The 22,094-nt window shown below is 42.5% G+C and overlaps 1 protein-coding gene across 3 annotated transcripts in view; it reads right to left on the bottom strand.

Annotated features, from left to right (window-relative positions):
* Positions 1-22,094, bottom strand: part of SETD5 (SET domain containing 5) — a 64,539-nt gene that overhangs the window by 41,773 nt on the left and 672 nt on the right. The window contains exon 1 of one of the 3 annotated variants that reach the window (XM_063411721.1): positions 3,986-4,222. The exons of the other annotated variants lie outside the window; for them this stretch is intronic. The gene's annotated coding sequence lies outside the window, so the exon portion shown is untranslated. Of the gene's footprint in view, positions 1-3,985; positions 4,223-22,094 lie in introns of those variants that run through there. 3 annotated transcript variants of the gene reach the window in all.

Consider the following 22,094-nt stretch of genomic DNA (forward strand, 5'->3'; position numbering starts at 1 on the left):
ATACAAATAAAGCAGATGCAGAAAGTTTACTGCTGGAAACTATGACTTGTGATGTTAAAAGTCTACTTACAAGGACGATCAAGCATGGTGAGTCAAACAGCTCACCAGAGCTTCCTCCTTCAAGACATAGTTGTTCCTGTTTTCACTTGTGTGTCAGTCATACAGACACCTGTGGGCACTCATGGTGTGCAACATTCGGTGACAGACTCTACAAAGTATTTGTGAGGGTCATGACAAACTCACCTGCAGACAAAAAACCCTGGGCATAGCCTCACAGACCGCATGTGCTACCTAAATTCAGACTCCATCACCCTTTGGTGCTACTCAGGTGATGCTGTACAATCTCAGGGGAGACAGAACATGTCCCTTGCACCCTCCCATGGTTACAGATTCAAGGGCAAAGCAGTTACCAAACAGGGGGAGGACAGAGATCCATCCTGTTCCTCTTCATCCTGTTCAGTGCACATCTGTGAGTCTGTGTCCACAAAGATCCTGAAACACTTTACTATTGTGCATCCAGTGTCTCATGCATGGCCAGGAAAGATAAAAAAGATAACACTGATACAAACGTATCACGGACAAGCTGACAAAAGCTTTTTGTGATTATGCAAAACTTCAACATGTGAGGGCAGGGAGAACAGGGAAATCACCTCCATGTGCACTGATGGCGACCACTTCTTGTTCACAGATAGTAAAGGACAGATAAGCCCTTCCTTTACCTCTCCCCACACTTCCCAGCAACTCCAGTTATTGAAGTCTCAAACTGGAACCAGATTCCAGACTTTTGACAACCCAGAATTACTAGTGTATGAACAATAACCACCATCATCTTCTCTATGCTCAGCAATGGGCCTCTAATTCACCTACAAAGGACAAGCTCTGTGTGTAATGAGTTGCACATCTTTAAGCTCCAATGCCATTACTAGTCATATCAAATTCAAATCACTTTTCTCTCCTGCACCTCATACTGCCACAGGCCAGTGGAAAAGTGGTAACAGCAGCTCTGCCATGCAACCTTCTTTGGCATCCCCTCCACCCTCCTCATTTGGGATGGAGACAGCAAGGTCTGATGAATTCATATTTACACTGTCATCTGCACCAGTGGCAAATCACACGGCACGTGGAGCAGTGTAACAAGTGTTAGCATCTTAGATCTTCTTCATTCATCTTTTCCCCTGGAAATTTCAGAATAACCACAATCTATGGGACATCTAATGCAAACAGGAACAGTTTCCATTACCATGCTGAAAAAGTCCTCTCATCAGCCAGTGCCACTCCAGCATGAGCACAGTCCACCTGAGTCCAGTCAAGCACTGCCTCTACACACACAAACCTCATGTCAAGGTCAGATCCTCACAGAAAGGAAAGCACCTTTAGCACCAACAGAATCAGATCAACATTTCCTGTGTTTAACAGTTAGGTCAAAAAAATCCATCAAATTCCCTGAATTTCAGACATGTTGTTCCATAAGGATATCTACACAGACATAGGGGAAAAGCAGATAAACCCTTAAATCATTTAGTTCCAACTTACTGTGAAACAGATTGCTAAAACTACTTGAATTGTGCTTCAATCCACCTGTACAAATGCTTAGCTCTGCTCTGGAAACAAGCTGGGTTCACTAAGCAGCAAGGAAACAACTGTGCCAGGTTTAAAGAATGAAATATTGATATAAGTATTCACTATTATCATTAGATCCATACATCATCTGCTAGTGGGCTGACAAAGCAAGACAGCAATTCTATCCCACGGGGTCTGGGAGAACTCAGTCCTAGTCTACAACAGAAAGGATCAAAGTAACAGGCAACACTGGTATTCATTACTAGCTATGTATACCATGATAACCTAATTATTGACAAGTATAGTGCAATGGTTAAAGATTTATCTGTCTCAGGCCTTTCTCAAAACTGTCCCCGGGTTTATATGCATGCAACCATATGCAAAAACAACTGCTTGTACGTACGCATTTGGTTCAGAGTTCATTTTGCTCTCTGGGATCTAGAGAACCTTGACAAAACACCAACAATATCTTGGAACAAGAATAACAGCATTTTGAAATTGTAAAATGTCAGAAAGCAACAACCCAGTGAGACCTGTTCCTGCTCACCACAGTCACAGCAGCTGGAGTCAAAGATCAGGGAATGGCAATACTACTGCTTTTAGGATATGGGTGATTTAAAACACTTTTGGTAGCCATGGGCCTATGCATCAGTCAAGTTGTTCTGTACACGATATGAAATCATATTAACAATTCCCATTATTCTTGAAGTGCTCTATGAGAGCACTACCAACTACCTCAATACATGATTATGACTATACCTACTTAGCTAATGTCAGCGTGATAATGTTGATCAGTGAAGGCTATGTAAGCCATTATTAGAACTGAGCTATAAAGCAAGTTAAACTGATTTTGATAAATTTGGAAACAGATGGAAAGTAAGTAAATTTAATAAAAAATTAAACTAGGTTTAAGCCATTTTAAGGCAATTTTCACCATTACCATCTACAGGATTCCATAATTTTAACTCATGAAGAAAACATCAATTTTAGTTAAACTCCTCTGTGAACTACACCTTAAGGGACTACAAATGATGAGAGAGCAACTGAAAGAAATTAAACCATCAAGCAGAGAAATTAAAAAATGCATCATCAAGTACTATCAGCAACTGACCCAAGACAGCAGAAATCACTTTGAAAAGCAAAAAGAATAACCTCAAAACTTTGCTGCTGCTTTGGCAGTCGAGACATTACGCAAACCAAAATAAAGTACTGTTTTTCTTTTGAAATAATTACATATCTCAGACACTATGATAAAAAACAGAAGAGAAATTCAATAAGAGATAAAAAAAAGGGCAGGTAAGACTTTGCCTCCAGAAATACCTTCTCCTGGACAATTCAATCACATCCTTGACAGTTCAATATGCTCCAGAGGTGAAGATGTCAGACAAGGGTTTGTTTGGACTTTCTTAAAATATCCGATTTGCATCACAGAACCTTACTGGAAAGTTTAATTTCTATTGATTTTAAACTGGTTGAAGAGTCATACATAAAGATAATTCCATAAAAATGCCATATTAGAAAGCAGAAGCAAATTACAGAGTGGCAGTGATCCATGGCAGACCAAATTATTCTGAGGTATGTTTATGCAGAGGTGGCAGGCACACGCCAGGGAACTTTGCCTGCACCCCATGCTGATGAGAAGGGACCTGGCAGCATTTGCATGGTCTGCACACACAGTGCACTGAGCAGGTGACATGGACAATGTTTTAAAGGAATGACAACAATGTAATACAAAAAGGACTCCTCAACCAAGAATGTCACATTCAAGTCCATATAACTTTCAGGGTCATAAACAGAGGAAGCATTCAAGAAAACATCACAACACTATGAAAATTTGAAATCATCAAAATAAAACTAAAAGAATAACAGAAATAGTGGAGAAGTTCAGAAAAAATCCCAGACTCAAAAAGAAACCCCTTCTAAGCTAAAAACATTGCTTTACAGTGGCTCTATCTCACAGCATTTCAAGTTGCTGGTGAAGGTGACAAATTCTTCTAACACTGAAGTATTTAACATCATATTTGTAATTTAGTATATATTACTATATTTATTACATTTTATTTTTGCAAATTGTGTTCTCTACTATTTTTTGGGAAATATATAGTAATACAAGAGAAAAAAAAGGATTACACATAAGGTACCACAGCTGAAGATACAAAAATTACTAAAGTACATGTAACAGGAAAGAGGCAAAATATCCCTTTTCTCTTCCAGTTCCACAAATTTTTGATTTTGTAGCAGTCATGGGGCAAAACTATTCTGCAGTGCAGGGAACACATCCTAATTGCTATGCGAGTCCTATACTGTGAGGTTGCTGCTCGTTTTTCCCATGAGGTAAAGGAGAACAGTCAAATGTCTGTATGTCACAAAAAAACCCAAAAAGGTTCAGAATAGATACTCTAAGATTAAGAGTTTGACAACCAACCTCCAGTGAATCCAGCTGTGGCAGCTGATGTTACTGCTGTGATTGTCTCCTCTAAGTCTTTGCCAAAACAGGTGGCAGGAAGGAAACACTGCCATGTCTCATCAATTGCAGTTGATGCCAAGGAGACTGGACTAAAAGCAGAAACAGGTAAAATACATATTCCTTTTTAGATACTGTTCTAGGGGCAATACATTTCTGCAGTGGGGCTGATAATTAGGAACAGCAATATTGGAAACAACACTGCTCAGTCCACTACATCTTGTCCATATATATCCCTATGTTTTCAGGTTTTAATAGACCTGCTTACACCAGAAAATGGCTACGGATCAAGTAAGACTCAAGATTAATTTAAGTAATGTAAATAACATTGGCTTAATCTTAGCAGACCAAAGTGCTTCCTTGTTCTAAATTCTGTTGCTTGTGGATGAAATAGTATTTGCATGAATGGTTTTATCCACACAACTATTAAACTTTCCTAAGTAGACAAACCTTAAATTTAAAAGCTTGTCAGACAACCTTCCCACAAAAAGAAAAAGCCTTTAGACCTTGAAATTGCGTTTTGAAGGTATTTCAGAGAGAAAAGCCTGTACCACATGCAAAGCCAGAGGGAAACTCAGCAATAAAGGGCAATAACTAGGATCAAATCCAAAGCCAGAGAATTACAGTTCCCATGAGATTTCACAGTCCAGAGTCACGGGAAGTCGCTGAATATAGAATGGGAATCAGCAGAATTTACTGGCACAGAGCAGTATCCCAAACTTACAACCAGTGGAAGACTAACCACTACCAAGCTGCCAGGAGTAGGACTGCAACCTCCAGTCCTAGTATCGGAAAAAAGATTTCTGCATAATCCCACTAAATACTCTCTGCCTGTGCCTCGAGGTCTCGCTGTACGTCCTTTATACATCTATTTAAGGCCCCCACGTGACAAGGCTGCCTGCCCGGCCACTCCCCGCCGGGCCGAACAACCCCGCTTCAGAGGAGCCTCCGCAGCGCTCCCAAGGCAGACGTTGCATCAGCCAGGTGTGCAGGAAGCGGCAGAGAAAAAGCAGCTGCTGACGAGGGGGCTCTCGGACGGAGGCTGCTTCAGGAATCCCGTGGAAAGGACGACAGGAAGGAGAGAGACGCTCCGCACACAGAACAAGCTTCATCGGCTTCAGAAAGCCTTTGTGCTGGGGCTCCGGACCTGGCCTTTCTCCCAGAGATGATGCAACACTAAGGAACAAGGTCTGTGCCAGAGAAAACTATTCACAGGCTATGCAGATGGCAAGGCAGCCAAAGGCTCTCGGATCAAAACATGCCAGAGCCCCCAGGCCCGGCAAGCCCCCCCAGGCCTTCCTTCGTGCCCCCAGGATTCTCCATTTCACACTGCAGCCTCGCTCCTTGCACGACCCCGGCTTAAGGCAGAATGAAGGACTTCACAATGGAGAGAAAGAAGTTTAAAAAAAGGGGAAAAAAAGGGTGTTTTAAAGTCCTGCAAAAATCACAGCTCGTTCTCTGATCTGCTGGGAGGGAAGAGATGGGGAAGAGACTGAGCTCAAAGCCTCCAATCTCCCACACAGGGATCCTCCCATCACCGCGGCTTGCCAGCGCACGCCTGAGCTCCCCAAACACGTAGGGCAGCTCTGCGCTTGCCGGCAGCCTCGGCCTGCTCTCACACATCAGGAAACCACGCAGGGACTGCCCGGGCAGCCATGGCAACATCACACAGTGTGGCAATTACGGAGCCGCAGCTCCCACGCGAAGGTTCAGCCCTGCTTTCCATTACAGGACTGGTTTTGACCCTTCCCCCCCTGCCCAAACCATCACGGAGTGCCATTCCAGCTCCAGCCCGGTCTCCGTGGTTTGTGACTGGCAAGTTTTGCAGCCTCGCACCTGGGCTCGAGAGCATGCAAATACATTTTTCTCCACGTTGTAAGGAAACTACTCCAGGCTTGTGTAACGCTCCTGTGCTGTTCCACAAACACCAGCCTGTCCGATGTGCCTCGAGTGAGAAACCAGGTGACAAAAACACCTGCAACCCGTGCCACACATGACAAGAGTCGGATCCATTACTGAGCTACATAATCACTGTTATGTGTTAAAATCCAGTGAATTTTACAGGATTTTAGCAATATTCCCATGTTGTGACAGGTTTCAAGGCTCAGCCTGCTGCACTCTCACCACATCCCCTTCTCAGGAAGATCTTTCTAGGAGACATCACCAACTAGCACTTGCCCAGGACCTGCTGCCCAGTTGCACTCTTGACCATGTAAAATGGTTCTGGGACCCCTAGCAAATTCACTCATTTCTGGCAGATGTGCTTTTCCCAGCACAAAACCTGTTAGAGAGCAGACTGAGACAGCAGGACACTGGTGGAGAGCAATCAGGAGGCCCAAAGGCAGCATCAGGCAGAACCCCTTAGCTCTCCTTCTGGGGCTTCCAACCTCTCAATGATGCTGAACAATGTCCAAGAGATGTTTTTTATCATGTTTCACTTTTCTGGATGAGTTGCATTTCATACGGTATTTTGGCACTGGTAAGATATGCACTGATCCCAAAATGCACGTACTACTCACTCAGCATGCCCCAGCTCTGCATGTTGGATCCTCCATGTACAGTGGATGTTCACCCAGTAGTCAGATTTACAGAATAAGACAGCAGCCAACAATATATCGGCCCAACCAGATTTAAGAAATATAATTTTTTATAAGGTATTTCAGTAAGTTTTTTGTAAAACGATATAATCACAGACTTGCTCTTAAAATCACAGAGAAAAAGATATAATGCTTATTCAGCATATATTCAGCAAATACCTACTTCCTAACTGCTGGCAAGAAATGCAAAGTTGGACAAGATAGTGCTGAGAGCCACGCTCACTTTTTTGAATAGCCCATTTTTTTATTAACAAGATAAAAAGCAGATAATCCAGCTGAACACATTTTCAAAGTAAATGCAGATGACCAGAAATTAGCAGTAAAACACCTGCAACAAGTGAATGCAAAATGACAAAAATCAATTAAACCTGATTTATTTCTGATGACTTGCACATAAATTAGTAATTTCTTCCTTTGAGAAGAGCACAGCACACCATCAACCACCTTAACTGCTTGTGGGTGGTAACACAGGAGCATTGACATCAAACAGTTGGCCGAGAGTGCTCGCAGAGAGCTCCCACGAAAGCGATGCTGAGTGAGTGGTTCTGTAACACATCTTTGTAATGCTATCTGCTACCTCCATCTTTTTTGAATGTTGAATTATGAGCAGAGTAATACATTCAGGATATTTTTCATGATTATCATAAATGCAACTAAGCACATGTATGTACAACCACATGATGAAACAAAGAGGTTGAAATGCAAGAAGTTGCTCAGGCTGAACAGACTGACAGCCCTCCTCCAGCAGCCTCATGATGCTGTGGAGAGGGGGACAATGACACAGCCGAGAGCAAAGACCAGGAAGAGGGAGATTTCTCGACTCCTAAACTAAGCCCTCACAACCTCTTTTGTGAGCAGCACTTCCTGCAAGCTGCTCCTGCAGGTTAAGGCAGACAGGGCGGTCTGGACAAGGTGAGTAGCAGGGGTTGCTGCACTTGATCTTGAAGCTGGAGGTCTTTGCTTTATGCTGTGTAGTGCCCCAACATGTTCCTGCAGTTTGCTATCCCTCTAGCCCTAAGCAAGGAAACTTCCAGCTGCCAGACAACTTCTTTCCCACCTCAGAGACAGCACAATTTATGTGACAAATTGATAGAAAATGTTCAGCTGCCTTTTCTTCCAGAGGACATAGAAGCGTTTTCTTACTGCACAGCTGCAGAGGTGAAAGTGATGGGGCTCCTCCCTGACTGGAGCTGGAGGAGGAAGAGAGGAGAGGCAAGAATGCAGCCACACAGGAGAAAAGAGCAGCCCAGGTAGCTCAGTGTCCTCCTCTGCACAGGCAAGGACGAGCATGCACTCAGGCAGAACCAACGGGAGAGCTCCACCTGCACAAGCAGCAGATTTTGAGAGCTACCAGAAGGGAATTTAAGAGCTCTGCATGTGTGCAAAGGCATCTGGAACAAGGTAATCTATGGAAATATAGAAACTTGGCAGGCATCAAGGGAGTGGTGGAATGCACAACTGCAAATAAAAAGTAGAAGCATGATCTGAAGCCATTACCAAACTGAGTCACTCAGTTCCCCAGGTGAATTTACAAAGTGATGGACAAGTAGAATTGCTAAAGTACTCTCATTTGGATGGCATGAAAACCAGCAAACAAGTGCCATTAGAACACCACTTCTGATAATTATTTGTTTCGAACACAAATAAACTTTCTGAACAAATTCAGTTAACTTGAGAGACAGAGAATATCCTACATTCATTTAAGAATGAAACCTACCAGGAGAGTTTGTGCTCACTCTCAGAAGAGTTACGATCATATTGCCATTGTGCAATTTTTTTCATACTGTTTCTAAAAAAGGATGAAAAAGATTTACAGACTTCTCCTGTGGTCAACCAGAATGCAGTAATGCTCATCTGAATACAGTGAGTGTACACAGTTACATCAGGGCTTCTCTGTAGGGGCTTTCAGAAAGCCTTAACCATATCTTAAACATCTGAACACAGTAGTATGGGAAAGAGCTGCGTTCCAATGATGCAGACCACAAAGCATTAAATTTCAGAGTTCCCTTCACATCTTATGTGTGTTATGCAAGGCTGTATTCTAGCACCAACTTAACTATTTCTCCTCTAAATGCATCTTAATATCATGATCTTGGCTGTGACTGCAAGTTCATGTACCTGAACTTGCACCAACTGATCATGGCACAAAATCTTCAAAGATTCTTAAACTCCACTGTCAGGAAAGGAGTACTATCATAATTAATAAAAATAAATCACAGTATATTTTCTCGAAGAAGAATTAAATTGGGCCTTTCATAAAAGACTAAGATAAATGTTTGTTCTTTCCCCTTGCCTGTAAACAAATCCAATGTTTAATTACTATCATTGCTAAGAAACTGTGTTCAAAATTGAATTTGTTTAACCTCAGTTGATATTGCTATGTCTTTGTCAGCAAATCTCACAAGTCCTTTTAAACAAAGATCAAGTCCTCTCTCAATTGTCTTTTCGATAAGCTCAGTAAGTTGAGCTCCTTTAAACCTCACATCATGAGGCTTATTTTCCAGTCCTTGGATCATTTCTGCAGCTGTCCTTTGAATTCTCTCCAAATACACTGGCATTCTTCTTGAAGGATGGAAACCAAAATTCAATTCCGGTATCAGTCTCAACACTGTGGTGTTTATAAGATTACTTATTTTGCTTCACATTCCTTTCCCCCACTTTTTTTTTTCTCCTCAATATGCCCAAGAATCACATTAACCCTTTTAAATTAAATAATGGCCTAAATACAATGTAGAGGCAACAAGATGCAAAGGCCTTAAAGCCCTTTAGGCTACTGCTTTCCAAAATGCTGTTTCACAATTTATAGGTGGGTCTTCAGTTTTGCTAATGAATGCACCACCTTGCAACTGGATGGATTCACATCTTTTGTTGAAATGTGGCAAAACAATTCAGAGATCCCTAGATATACTTTATTATTCCACTAGCACCTCTCTAGTGATCAAGAGTCATCAAATATTTTATGCTATCCAGATAAAAAGAATCTAAAGAACAGTGAATTAAAATCTGACTTCATCTCACAATCATCTATAAAGCCAGGTGTATTCTTGCCAAGTTCCAGTCTCAGATATTTCAGGTCTCCACTGTTAATGCAATTTCTCCAGCACAAACATTTCCAGTGTCAGAATACAGCCTTCTTCCTCTTATCTTTTGCCCTCTCCACCTAAAACAGGCATGTCCCCCCACGCCTCCTACACCCAATCTAACTTGCACTCAGCCACTGAATAATCCAGATTTGAAGGGACCACTGAAGGTTAAACTGACAGAAACACTGTCTCCCTCCCCCCAAAGTAGGGGCCAACTTGGATCAGTTGCTCAGGGCATTGCTCATTTCTTCTCCAGGGCCACTAAGTCTTTGTGTAACTATGTATTTTAAGGCCAAAAATAACCTTCTGATGACTTGACTTTCCACCTAACAAAGACTGGAAAATCTCACCTAGTCATTTTTACACTTGGCATTGCAGCTTACATGAGAGCTAGGCCATGTTTGTCAAGCACAGCCTGAAAAACAGTATATGGATTTACCACAAAAATCATACAATGCACTGAAGCCTTGAGGTTCCCAAGCAGCATCAACCCAAGCCATTAAGTCTTCACAGTGAGCACAGTGTATTTGTAGTTCTTATGAAAAAAGCTGTAGAAGTTTTTTTTAGAACTAAAACTACATCAAACACTTTCTCAGAAGCCTTTGAAGAATGTTTCCAGCTACTCAAGTGAAGCTCAGCTCCAAGTACCCTTCCTAAGGAGACCTTGCCCTGCATACATATGTGACTGAAGATGCCAGCTTCCCCAGTTTCATGAAATGTGTATTAATGGGAAATGTATTGATAGAATTTTAAATGTCATTTTCCATGTCCACAGTCATAAGATTTATCAGCACCTCTCTTTATCAATACATTTATTTAACAACTCACTCACAACATCAGTTTCCTTGACTACCTAAACAAGGCTGTCCATCATCCCTTAACTAGCAGAGTATCTCTCAACTCACACATGCCTGTTCCTACAAAGCTTACAAGTTCCTGCTTGTCACTAAGAAAAATCTCCCCCACCCCTCCAAAACCTCCATAATTATATAAACAAAGGACTTGTGTGGAAATACATTTATCCATATAAAAGCATTTCATAATAGTCAAGTTATCCCCCTTTCCTTGAAGAACAGCTATGTGAAATCCAAGTGACTAAGAGCAGGGCTGAATGTAATGTAACAGCATGAACTACTACACTGAAATTAGAGACATTAGCCAAGATCCTGTGATCTCCTCACCTTACATTCTTCCTCAAACATCAATTTTTGGCCCTGTCACAGATGAACAAAACCTTCAGTCTGATTCAAGAGAGTCACCCTTGTTCTCACGTTACGTTCTCTGCTCTCCTGTCTGGAATTATTAGTGCTGTACTCTCTGCCAACAGCAAGGAATCTCTTTAAGCTTGAAAAAAATGCAGAACAGAATAAAATAAAAAAAATCCCATCACATGAGTAAATGAGGCTTGACAGTATGATGGATGCTGCAGGTTCACAAGTATGAAGGTACTCCTAAGATGATGGCTTGCGCCTGTTACAGCTTCACATCTTCACATAAGCATAAAAGGTTTGCCGCATTCAGGAGGGAGATGCTCAACTATTTAGATTGGACGCATTTTATATAAGACTGAAGATGACTAAGTCACAGCTGGACAGATTATGTTCTAGAAACAAGCTACGCGTTCCTCCCTGTACCTTAAACAACAGCATTTCTTCATCTGCATCTTTTTTCCTTTCTCTTTCAAACCCAAGATGCTGAATTCTCACAAGGAAAAAAAAAACACAGCCAGAAAATATTCAGGGCAATGTGCTTTAACTGAAAGGAATTTCACATGCACCACTCATCATAGGGCTAATTTGATTTTGTCATTATGGAAAAACTGAGAACTATTGAGACCTCAGCTGGGTAACAGTTGGATAGGAGAATGATCTCAACACAGAAGGAAAACAGCACAGACAGGAATTATCTTCCTGAATAGTGCAGATAGATTTTGTGCACACTAGACATCCAAACATGGTTTGCCAAAGTACTCTGAAGGCCCCTTTACATAGCTTATCAGTCCTGTGGCTACAAATCAGTAGCAGCATTGTTCATAACCCAAACTACCTTGGAGCATAACAAAGCTAGTGAAAACAGGCAGGGAAAACACCCTGGCTCATACTACCATGCTTCCCCATCATCAACTCATACAGACGTTTTCACCTGTATCCACTACGTAATGCACTCCCCACCACACCTACTAACAGCAGTATTAAAGCCACTGACAGCTTTACTGAAAGAAACTGCAGATACATAGAGAAGGAACACAACACTACAGAACATGGACACGTAGGCAGAGGTTGATGACTGGAGTGGGTGAGAGAGCCACCTAAAACTGCAGTTTACACCACTAGACCAGAAGCCAAAAAATCCTGAAACCAAACATATTGTACCTCCACATTGCCTATAAGATATCCCATGCAAGCCAATTCCTTTTTTGTGCCATAATATTTGTATCAGTAAAATCAAAATACCACTCCTGAGATTTTACATTCAGTGCTTCTACACATGAAAAGCCAGGGCTATATCTACATCTAAGCAGGAGTGGGGAGACATCATCTTGCCAGAATTTCATCTTGAACTTTCAGGGGGCAAAAAGCACCTGAAAAAAATTTCAGTCACAGGCCATTTCACACGTTTCATTCCTGGTCTGTAAAAGCTAAGGACCCATGCACGCATCCTGAGAGAGAAATGCAAACTCCAGAAATCAGCAATGAACAGTGTAACTGCAGAGATTCTAACCTAAGCTAAATTATACCTTTTCAGTACTAACAGAATTTCATAGAAAGTCCCATTGTTCGAGATGAATTTCTACATTTTAAACTCATGTACCATTTCAGTAACAATCATCTCTCAAGAGCTTCAGCAAAAAGTTTCCATTATTTTTAAAATATGTGGCAAGGCAACTTTTTTCCTGCACAACGTTCTCTTCATGTAAAACTGAAAATTTTAGAATTCCTTTCAAGGATTGCCTCAGCCCAGTGACTCTCATGGGAACAGACTGGTTCACTATTACTCAGAGAAAGGAATGGCACCTAAACTCTGACACAGAAAGAGCAACAGAAAGCTACAAACTTTGCTTAATGAGAACAGTCTGCTCCCCATCCAACTCTGCTGAGCAACACTTAAAAAAATAATAAAAAAGAACTTCTCAAGCAAAGGATTTCACAGAGAGAATCCTGGTTACACTTTCACACAGTTCTGCAAAAACCATAGTACCTACATCAACATGTGGACATCCCATTTCATTCTCCCTGAGATCCTCTTTCCACGTGTGATTCAACAAATTTCGGCTGACCAGTCTCAAGCTGACAGTCTCAAGCTGCACTCATGAGAGGCTTAACTAATGACTGCAGGTTTCAATGTGTAGTCTCACTTTTAGAACATGCTAGTGCATTATTCTTTATTAATTTAGTACTGCTGTCTGCACATGTAAGACTTAGAAATGCAGGAGCAGGAAACAGGAACTGTGACACATCCATTTCAACTCTTATGTTGTTCCATGGCAGCTTGCGGGGAAAGCCTTTTCCCTGTTTGTGAGTTTTTCATCTTCTTACAAACTCTGTACCTGAACATAAAGGATACTTTGAACCTGCAGTGGCCAAAGAGAATCCACTGGATATCAAACCGATGTTGTCAGATACAAACACTTCTGTGCTCAGCTTCTTAACTTTGAGTGACCCACACCATATTCCAAGTGTTTCAGGAGCTAAGCCAGAAAGGTAACAAGCACCACGCTTAGCAGCACTAATGGTGATTTCCATAGGTGTGAGAAGAATGCCAACAGCTTGGCACTTGGGCATCCAAGTGCCTCCCACCTCAGGCAGAGCAAGAAACAACTCCTCCAAACAGTACCACTGCAGAGTACAGTTAAGGTATTTCCTTTGTGTATCTCACAAGTCACAGCTTTAACCTCAGAAGAGATCTTCCTACTGATAAGTAACTTATCTAAAGAGACAGATTTGGGATGGCGTACCCCAAAATGCAACGTCCTAGTACAACTTTCCACCTCCTGCCCAGCCACTGTCACAGATAAACAATTTATTCCAACCTCGAGTCCTTACCCTGGGGCATGGGTGGGGAGCAGACACAGCCCTTCAGACGGAGTCCCCAGAGCTCTCTGTACACATCACCCCAGTGCTCACCTGGGCACTCAGCTACCACACTGCAGAAAGTCTGAACAACTGCTGCTTGCTGTAAAGACAGGACAGCACATACGCTCTACTTGGTTCCCTTATGGCAAAATGATTGATTTGGGGCTATGTGCATATGTACTCATTAAATAAAAGATTGTCCTTGCAACAGATGAGATTTCTTGCTTATGAGACATACTGCTCACACCCATCATGAATTTTTTTTGCACAGCCATACGCGTTCAGAGATGTCATGACATGCTAACATTTAAATATCTTTATTCAAACACAAACAGCCAAAATGCTGCCTCAAGTTCTGTTAGACCAAGTAGTCTCACTTGGTACAAGACAAAGCCTCAGCTTGCAGTGAGCAGACAGAGCAGCCAGCACACAAGAGGATCTGCAGTGCAAGACAATTGCTTTATTTCAAATTTGCTTTAACCAAGTTTTCCATATTAAAGAAATAGGACTGAAGTTTCTGCTGCAACTGGCCTTGGCTGAATTACATTTTTGTGTTGTTCCAGTCATATTATATATATTTTCAGTGAAGTTATATAAAATTCATTCCATGATCATTCTTAGACATTTGACAGTGTATCTTCAGTAATTTGTAATTTTCTGCACACCTTGGTATTTCGTGACCCATAACAACTGGCAAGTAAATACAAAACAAAGACTTTCTAATTCCTAGGTTAAAAAAAGGACATAAGAAACATTGTGTGATGTATTTACTTACAGAGATTAGTAATATTTTATACTAATTCACTTTTTGCCATCTTCCAAAATGAGCCATCATTCCAGCTTTCAGCTGTATTGACTTTCTGCAAAAGTATACCTACAAGATTTTGCTGTTTTGAAACAGTTAAGCACCAAGCTTAGGCTGTAACATTTCTCCACCATCACAGATCAAGTCTACATTAAAACTCACATCTGACCAGCTTCCCAAACAAACAAGAACAGATGAAGGCAAGACTACATCACCGATTTTCAAGGAGGGAACTTAAGGGTTTGTCTAAATAAAGCATTCCACACACAGTGATCAAGGGCACGAACTCACAGACTGGCACAGGTTTGTCAGCATGCAGTGGATGGTGGCTCAGTCTCCTTTCAGAGGAGTGTGAAGTTACAGGGGACAGCCTGAGTTGGCTGCACTGGGTGCGGCACCAAAAGGCAGAGACCCTGTTCCCCTTCTCCGGTCCCCACCACATCCTCTACACTTCCACCCATATGCTCTCCCCTATTTATTTTGTGAGGGCTCTGGACGCCTGACAAATCTCTCAGTGAGCCAGTTCAGTTCACTATCTTGGCAAAAAAATAATCCAGCAAAACCCAAAACATAAAATAACCCCAACACAGCTTTCTGCTGGGTTAGCAGGCTGGAGGAATTCAGAAAAGGAATCCAGCAGGAACCAGAGCTGGCAAACAAAAAAGGCAGAACTCCCCGTTGGGTGAGAGAGCAAGGGGGAACAAAACTTCCCCCATTCAGCAGCAGAGCAGTTGGATATGCTCAGCTGTCTCGTGTAACTTCACCCGGAGTAACCTCGCTCGCAGGGTGCAGTTCTGCAATAGTTTCAAGCTGACTTCAGCTGGCACGGCTTCAGTGCAGCCTCCCCATCCCTCCCTGCACTGGTGCTAACCTGACCCTACAGTCAAGCAGTTCAGGCAGAAGCCAGCAGAAAACTCTTCCTTTCAAAAATGAAATGCACTTGTTTTCTGAATGGTAGTCTTCCTGAATAGTTCACTACTGGGGCAGACATGGGCCAGAACAGAGGCAAAAGTGACATTGGGAAGAACGGCCATGGAACACTGCTGTGCACCAAAAACCTGCACAAAGCTGTACAACAAATAGACTGTGCGTCATAAACACCCATTCCAGTTTAACACACAAATTTCCATATACAAGCAAACCCTGAGGTGGAAATTAGAAGAACTGCACAACAAAGCGAGTTTCTGACAAGCTCAGAACCTGACTTTCACCCTGCAAGTATCCTTGTTCCCTCTTAACTTCCAGGCCATCTTGAACCCCAACATCCTTAAGTTCATAAAACTGCAAGAGAATTTTGAACCAGCAAGCCAGTCTCATCTGGAGTCAAACAGGCCTACTTAGTTCAATCAAGCAGTCATCTTTTCTTCAAAGGTTCACTTTAGAGGTATTTCTACAGGAACCTTCCAGATCTTTGTTGTAGCAAAAGTTAATCTACAGCCACATTACTGAAAGCATTCTTGTAACATGTAAGTTATTCCAATTCAGTGCCACTGAAACACAGGAAATAATGTTTTCATGTCTTTAGTTAAAGGCCACACAAATCCAAAAGGCTTGTGTACTCTTCCAAGGGTCTATAAATTGATAGTGCAGCTCAGGTTGAGGCATGCTATTTTAAGGGTTCCATGTTGAGCCCCCAGGGCACTTCAGTTTCCCGAATCACTGCTTCTCAAACTTTTCCCGGTGTACTCCTTCCTGCCTACAAGCAAGAATACATTCTCACCTCCTCACCCTCACCCATAAAAACAGTTGAGAGCTGCTCCTTGGCAGCAGTTTCCACACCAACATCCTGCAGGGGTTCCAGGCCTAAAATCTAACTTAAAACATTCCCAGAAAGAAGGAATTTGGGCAGAGGCAGTGCTGGGAAACATGACCACACTGAAAAATATGTCTCTGTTCCCATTCTCTGCACTACCTGGAGCTATGATGAGAAGTTTCAGTTTTCTTGGTCCCATCCTTCCACCAGCTATAACGTCTGCACCTCCCATATTCTGCTCCCAGAAGCAAGAAAAAACTTTCTGACCTACAGTGTGAGCAATACTGTCTTATGTGGACTTCCTTATCCAAACATGACCATTAACATAATCCTCAAACATTCTCTGCCACTTATTTTTGTGATTCAAAGTCATGCAAAACCAACAGGCCACATAATGTGATGCCAACAAAGTAAAACTCCAAGCTGCATCCTCTTTTTTTTTTTTTTTTTTCCTTTACTGAATCAGTAGCAGCAGGCATGTTCTGTTCAAAAGTTTGGTGGCAGGGTCTCACACGCCATCCCTATCAACAAGTTGCATTTCAAATTGCTTGCTTTAATGTCAAGAAAGCAAGAAAGTATCAGAAAGAACTTCAAACTGTTTTCCATGTTGCTGGCACAGTCACTGAAAATATTTTATCCTGTAAATCAGCAAGGCTGCAGAAGAAAATCCTGGTATGAGTTCTGTGAGGACAACAGGAACAGGCCTGAGTCACTAAATGAGCAGCTACCAAATCCAGACAGTATCTTCTTGTCAATGTGTATGATTGCAATTGTAATCATGCTCTAAATATGAACACATCAAAAGCACCGTGACCTTTCTACTATGAAATTACTTTGAAATATTTTAGGGCATTTTGGTTTTAAAACTAACTCATATTCTGCCTCAAAACGCTGCATGTAAGTGAAACAAAACAGAACAGGCTTATTTAGAACAGGATGAAAACAGAAAAGTTTGCTGCCTTGAAAACTAGATAGATCTGAGTGTTTGGGATACCTCCCCTTTTCTAAACTTAGCCCTTCTGTGACCCTCAGGGAGGAATGCAAGACCTGTCTACGTTATCAAGTTTATAAGGATTACACTTTAGCATAAACAGCAGATCATTTCTGAACTTCACTCTAAAAGTCAAATTCCTGACCATTTCTCAATGGCACTCTTCTACGTTCCTCTCTCTTCGTCCCCCCTTTTTTCTTCATATTTGGTGAATGTGGGACTATTAGATTCCTGACCACAAAAGAAATTCTCCCGCTCACTAAAAGCTTGCCACTTAAACTGCTGACAAATCCTCCCACATTTTTCCACCTTTAAGTCTGAGTACATCAGTACACTTTCCTGAATATTTCCCATATTGCTCATTAAAATAATTGGGGTTTGTGCATGTTTGGCAGAAGGAAAATAAAACTCACCAAGAAATACTCTTTTCTCAAATATATTATTTAAAATACGGTTCAGTTGTTCTACTTGTTTCAACATTTAAATTAGATTTAAGGATCAGAATTATGCAGATTTACAATTTAAAAAACCATAATGATGCTCCTATAGGACTTGTGGCAACAAAAACTAGAATTAAAACTATTATTTGCTGAAGATTTTTTTTGGGGGGGGGGGGGGTGCTACAGCTTTTCAAATTCAGGCTCATTGGTTGAAGTGAGGGAAAAATCTCTTTAGCTATTTTTGTTACAGGAAAATACTACTTCACCACTGGCTCGGGTGGGGGGAAGGGGGACAATGACCAAGAACCTCCTGATTTGTCCCGTAGATCATCCTTAGAGACAAAGAGCATCTTTGCTAATTATAGAAAAAAAAAATTTAAACTAGGAGCAGTTGAAAAACTGTTTCTCAGCATGCTCAGTGGGCATTAGCTGCGATTTCAGCAGCTTAGCAAGTCCCACCCCTGCGTGAGCTCAGCGGGGAGGCCTGGAGCACTGCACATTCTCCCTGCTCAGCAGGGACAGGGGCTGCAGCTCCACTGATTTGCTACAGGAATACTGGAAAATTGCCACCAAAATAGCAAATCCTGTGGAAAAAAAACCAGCACCAAAACAACAAAACCTAACCAAGATCCCCCAAGCAACTTCAATAAGGAATTTAAAGGAAAAAGTGGAAAAAGAAATCTCAGCTCCCACAGTTTCAAAATGCTGAACTCTTGCTGCATTATGATCTGGGGCTTTTTCCATGATCAAAATAAGCAAAAGGTTTAGGTTAAGCCAGATTTATACAAACCCGTCCCAGACAATGCAAGTGCAAACTTACTGTGCACTAACTTCCCACAAGTTGGTCATGGAAGCCAAAGCCTGGCTATAGAATCTGTGACTGTAGTTACAGCTGCAGAAGCACTGTAATATCCACAGCTATTTTTCTTTTAATTTGGAAGAGGGGAAAAAAAACCTAAGTAGACAAGTAAAACACAACAATTTTTTTATTTTATAATCAAATAGCAGCTTAAGTTTTATAAAGGCAACTGAGACTTAACAGCTCATATGCTGCTATACACTTAAGCACGTTTAACATTTCAACTCAAGCACTGCTACTACATCTTGTACACATAAAGAATGCTTTGCCTATTGCAATCTTTCTCATACACTGCACACAACACAGCATTTCATTGGCAAAAATTCAGAGTTACACACACAAGCAGCACCAGAGTAAAAACACAAATGTGCTTTTGTAATACAGCAATAATGTCATGAGAACAATGATTTTTGAATTTTCAAACCTCTGAACAGTCATTATGTTTGTTTTAATATTGCCAGAACAGATAGAAACATTTTTATCTCATCACATCATTCAACACAAGTTTGTAAAAGTCTCATCATCCAAAATGGGAGAAAGCATAGACTGGACAGATGAATAAATTACATATGTGGGACATCACACATTTAGTTCGCCCTTGCACACTTTGCACCTGGAACTTTGACTTAAAAATGAGGTTTTTACTTCAAGGAACATTTGGAAAATTTAGAACAATGATTCCTGGTTGGGTTTTCTCCTTCCAGAAAAAAAGAGAGTAACTTTTGCATGTTTTGAGATTCTTATTCAATGCCATCCCTTTCCTGTATTTTTTCAACTTTGACCTATTAGTTTTAAAAGAAAATCTCAGGGTAACTGAGGTTGTTTCTAAAAAGTGATTTAAACATACATGAGATTTCATCACCCCACCTTGCAGTAGGGAAATATCACACAACATTAGCTAAGGATATTACTTTCAGGTCACTTGGGATTTGACAGTAAAAGGAAGAGCCAGGGCCTTGTCAAAGCAGTGCCAGTTATCCAACAGAATGTGAGGCAATGGACCAATTCCCCATTACAACCTACAGAGAGACTGTAAACAACCTACAGAGAGACTGTAAACAAAGACTAAGGGGCCATGAAGATCACTTTCTGTATTTCATTAAAATAAGGAGCTGTTTTCATACTCACAAAATTCAGAGTTCAGGATGAGTGTCATGTCACTCCAGGTTAGGCAGCAGATGACACCTCCATCCCCAGAGACTGATGTGTTTTAGGGGCGTTAAAAATTCGTATTTTTTCAACTTTGACCTATTAGTTGGATTAGCTCACCCCACCTTGTGAGGCAATTTGGGTGCTACAGATCCTCAAATATAAAAGCTACTCAGAGTTTGGCATCTATCACATGATTGCTGCCCGTCAAGCGGATTTAAGGGCATATTTTAATCTCTTTCACATTATTCTGGTCCTGGAATTTTTTGCTTCAAGCTCATAGTAATTCTGAGTTGGGTAACTCAGGCCAGGGCAAGGAGCTCCCCATGATAGGTGTTAGTTTACAAAGACAGCAGCATTTTCTAACGCTAATGTATTCCCATGCTGCATACCTCAACTAACAGTTTCATCTCTAACAAACGAACTGGAATATGCTGATAGCTCCAACTCAACAGCACAACATCATACAGACAGGGGCCAGTGCCAAATGGTTAGTTAAGCAGATAAGAAAGGCACTCATTCTTCTTAAAAAAAAAAAAAAAAAGGAAGCTATTGCAGTCAGGCAGACAGAGTGTGGATGGGAGCTGGCAGATTCCACAATACAGAGTCACGTCAAAAATGGCCTCCTGCAAACTGTTCCTTCAAGCATTTGAATCAACCAAAAGGGAGGAATCTTTCCCATTTATCCATGGGAATTTTACCTCCCTATTCCACAGCAGAGGAACATTTCCTATACGTTTGACATACAAGCAAGTAAGAAGCTCAGAGAATAAATTGTACTCTGTGGCAGAGGGAAACTCCTCTCCCCACTTGCTGTTTCCAGTCCCAAAGTTGAGTCGGGACTTTATTTTGACAGTTCCCTGGTCTGTGAATGGAAAATCCCTCCTCAGCACTAGCAGGCTGGTGTCTGCTGCACACACCCACTGCACACAGCAGAAATTCCAGTCAATAAGGCAAGAGGGGCCCAGGCGCTGGAAGGGGAGGAAGGAGACATACAAACAATAAGAAAAGCATCTGGCTCTGTTACTGGCTGGGAAGGAGACTGGAGTTCAAAAAAGACACAACTGCAGCCTTCACTTCACGAGAAGATCATATCAATTCTTGCTGCCCTACTTTTCACAGAGACCAAAATATGTGGAAAGGGTAACTTGGGGCTTCCTATCCACACTTTAATGCAATTCCATTAACTCAAGAATGGTGATGAAACCCATCTTGGACATTTTTGTCCCACAGGACCAAAACATACCCCTGCTCCTGCTTTAGGCCTGTGGAAACAGTCCAAAAAGTAAAGTCCTTTGCTGAATATGAGCCAGGCATCCCTCTACCACCACACTAATGGAGGCTGCTCTGCTGTCCTTCCCTGGAGATAGCAGCCAAGTCTAGTGAAGCTTCTCTCATAGCAACCAGAGCTCCAGAGCCAACAGCAGCTGCTGTCACTGCCTTCAACGCTTACCCACAGGATCCAGAGCACAGCAACACCCTCCTCCCTGCACCTCTACAGCAAAAAAAACCCTGAATGCTGGCAACAAGAGGACTTCCTGGGTCAACCACAAGAAGCAGAAAAAAAGAAATCCTAGTATTTCCTATACAAGAGAAAAGAGGAATCTCTTGATTATTGAAAAAAATAAGGAATTCCTTTTTTGGATTTAGATTCTGGCAGCAACACCCAGTCAGGGTGGGGGCAACAGCCTGAAATCCATAATGTACCAGTACATCATCAGACACCAACATCAAGTTCTTCCCTCACCCAAGGAGAGGGATTCGCCCCCGCCGTACCCCCAACGCTCTCATTACATCATGGCCCGAGCCCGCAGCACCCATAGGAGCCCTGCAGCTCCCCGTGACCTCTCCAGCCGCACAGAACACCCTCTTACCCCTCACCAGCACACCCAGGATCTCAGCTGGTGTCAGAGGAACACGAGGACGCGGCCGGGAAGGGGCTGCGAACACCCCCTCGCTGCTACACCCATTTGCCCGCTTCCACAAGGCCACACGCGGCCTCGCCTCTCTCCCTCCCCCGGGACGGCGAGACACTGCCCGGCGCCGCTTCCCCGCCCGGCCCGGCGGTGAACCCCGGTCACCGGTACCCAAGGACGAGCCGCCGGTCGACAGTGACCTTGCCGGTGCCGCCGGGGGTCGGAGCGGGGCCAGGGCGCGGGCAGCGCGGCGGGGAACCCCCCCTGCGGCGGCGGTGGCCGCGGTGACGGGCGAGGAAATGCGGGAGGATCCGCGCTGCAGCCGCCGGCACCCGGAGCGGGGGGTTACGGAGGAAGGCGCCGCACGGGCACCATGAGAAAGCAGAAAATGCAGGTCAAACACC

This window comes from Prinia subflava, chromosome 14 (assembly GCF_021018805.1).
Source record: "Prinia subflava isolate CZ2003 ecotype Zambia chromosome 14, Cam_Psub_1.2, whole genome shotgun sequence".
NCBI classification, from domain to species: Eukaryota; Metazoa; Chordata; class Aves; order Passeriformes; family Cisticolidae; genus Prinia; species Prinia subflava.